This window comes from Athene cunicularia (genome assembly GCF_003259725.1).
Source record: "Athene cunicularia isolate RWA chromosome 2 unlocalized genomic scaffold, athCun1 chr2_part2, whole genome shotgun sequence".
NCBI classification, from domain to species: domain Eukaryota; kingdom Metazoa; phylum Chordata; class Aves; order Strigiformes; family Strigidae; genus Athene; species Athene cunicularia.
The window spans coordinates 7,771,956-7,774,584 of NW_020799096.1; the positions used below are offsets into that span (position 1 = coordinate 7,771,956).

At 41.2% G+C, this 2,629-nt stretch overlaps 1 protein-coding gene across 1 annotated transcript in view; it reads left to right on the forward strand.

The window, feature by feature from the left end:
* Positions 1–1,694: 1,694 nt before the first annotated feature.
* The window catches only part of NEUROD6 (neuronal differentiation 6), a 3,564-nt gene continuing 2,629 nt past the window's right edge, over positions 1,695–2,629 (forward strand). The window contains exon 1 of the mRNA XM_026844017.1: positions 1,695–1,832. The gene's annotated coding sequence lies outside the window, so the exon portion shown is untranslated. The remainder of the gene's footprint in view (positions 1,833–2,629) is intronic.

Below are 2,629 nucleotides of genomic sequence, written 5' to 3' on the forward strand. Positions count from 1 at the left end.
TGGGGTTTTTTTTTTTTTTTTTTTTTTTTTTTTTAACAAGAGGCTCCAAAATCATTGAGTGCATGCATGTAGGTGTGCATAACAAACTGTCCCCCCACCACATACGTTTCTCTGTTGCTGTCTTATTTTTTTGTTCCCCTCTCTAATAAAAAAAAATGTCTAAACAGATTTAAATGAAACTTTGTGAAAACAAAATAATTGGACTGGGACCGAGAACATTAATGCCAAGCTTGGGCCCAATGTGAATTAAAGCAGATGAGTTATAAACCCTTCAAAAACAGGATTTATAATGGAAACGCTGACACAGACCCATAACAATAGCAGCTCTGCCAGGGATTATTTTAATACTAAAAGCATACTCGGTCACTCACTTTTTTAAAACAGAGATTACTTAGTCACTAAAAGGCAGTGATAATACGCAATAATAATGAAAGCAAACTTTAAAAAAAAATGTTTCTGAGATGACACATCATTCCCTCTGTAACTCTTTTGATATCGCTTATATGTGACATGACACTCCTTAAAAAACAAACAAAAAAACCCAAAACACAAACCCCAAACACACCAAGGTGGAGTTTGCCATAAGCTCCATGGCAAGGCTGAGCCGAGAGGCTTTGTCAGCTTCGTTTAACAGTTTCTTGCCTGTGGAAAGAGACAAAAGGGTTAAGGGAGTACGGGAGAGGCAGCTGATGGGAGAAACAAGGGCATGAAGAAAGGAGCAGCCAGGGAGGCAAATGGAAAAACGGGGAGATTTTTAGGAGGAGGAAGAGCGTGTTTCCAAAGGAAATAACTCAGTTGTTAAAGAGATTTCGGGGAAGCGTTCACAAAAAGGCCAGGCAGGCAGAGAAAATTTGGCAGAGGGACAAAGCCTCTGAGCACCCCATGTTACACCTGTGAGCGTGTCATCGCGCCGGGAGCAGGTGGGTCCCAGTCGCACCACATCGCATCGCACGGGGGCAGGCTGGGGGCCAGCGAGCCCCACCACACGCTGCCGGATAAATGCGTCGCTTGTTAAATCTTCACCTTGCATGTCCAGTTTCCTACAAACGCATCTTTTCTTTCGGAAATGTCAAAAACCACTGAGGGATGAGAGGGGATAATTTCATACAGCCAGCAGGATGCTTGCTCCTGTTACCCCGCTCTCTGGGGCGACACACTGCACTCAAAAAAACCCCACACCCCAAAAATTTCTCCCAGCAGCTTTACACAAGAACTACTTTTTGTGACCATGGTATGTGTTACAGCACCGGCATTACTTCCCCATTCCTGCCTTCTTTTTTTTTTTTTTTCCTGGGTACCAGGTGCAACAGAGGGACTCAGATCAATACAAGACAGCACTTTTCGTATAAACAATACCGTATTAACAACCACAGGGCAGCCGTACCTGTAGGCAGGGATAGCACCAAATGTTGGCACGTCTATCTGTGCAGCTAGGCTGCTAAAAAGAAGCAGCTCCAGTGGAAATGCACCTACTGTATGTGAAATGCTGGTGCAGATTTTTTTTTTTTTTTTTTTTTTTTTTTTTTTCTATCAGTCTAACCTTCTGTGTTGATACATGAATGCTGGTACCCACTTAGAGGGATGCCAGATGATCAGTGCAGAATGAAGGTCCCAGGAGAAAGGCTCACGTGGTTTTCTCTGCCCCGTGACGTCACTAGCAGATGGCATGGGTACCAGCTCTGGCAGTTGGCATCAATGTCACTTTTTAGAGATCAATGAGATAGTGCAGATATACACAGATCTAGACTCCAGGAGACGATGCGACATTCAGACTGAAAAGATTTGGAAGGCAAAAAATGAAAACTGATTGTTGAATGAAATAAAAAGCTAAGGTAATACAAATAAAGATATATTTCAGTTGGTGCTGGGTGTGCATGCAAGTGTTTAAAGATACAGTATCATTGTCTTGTATTTTATGTATGCTATTTACTGTCTAATAACTCCTCCTAACATTTTATTCTTCTGATGCAATTGCATACTTTCATTGGTGTTATGTAATATTGCAAGTGTATAGACAATACTGATAGAGTTAGTCTTTGACTGGGGTTTTTGTTTAGTTTTGTTCTATCAAAAAAAGTCCCTGCATTTGTTTTGCTTGTCTCTTTGAGGACAGTGGGATCCAAGCTTTTGCTGCTCCCAAACTGCAAACAAAAGCAAAATAATTGGGAAAAGGAAATTATTTTCCCATTCCAGGCTGGATTCTGAGCACACGTGCAGGGTTGCAGTCAGAATCTACAGACCGCTCCTGTCAGCTACGAGCTGGAGGGAGACGTCTGAGCCTCGCAGAACATAAACACTGCTATAGCGTGCAGGGAATTTTTCCCCCCCCCCCCACCACAATTGATGGGGGAGAAAAAAAAAAGAAGGAAAGAAAAAGAGAAAAAGCAAATAAGTTGATTCTAGCTAAACAGATAATATCAATTAGAATTTTTGCTGGGAAAAAAGGAAAAAAAAAAAGGTAGGGGGATTTTATTTCCTGACTCTAATCTGAATAGATTTAGGGTTAGATCATTCTGATTTTTGTCTTAATATGAAATAAGTAATATGTGATTTTCATACAAATCATGAGAAAAAAAATTCTTTGTTTTTACTTATTTTACTAGCTGAATGATTGGGGGGGGGGGGGAAT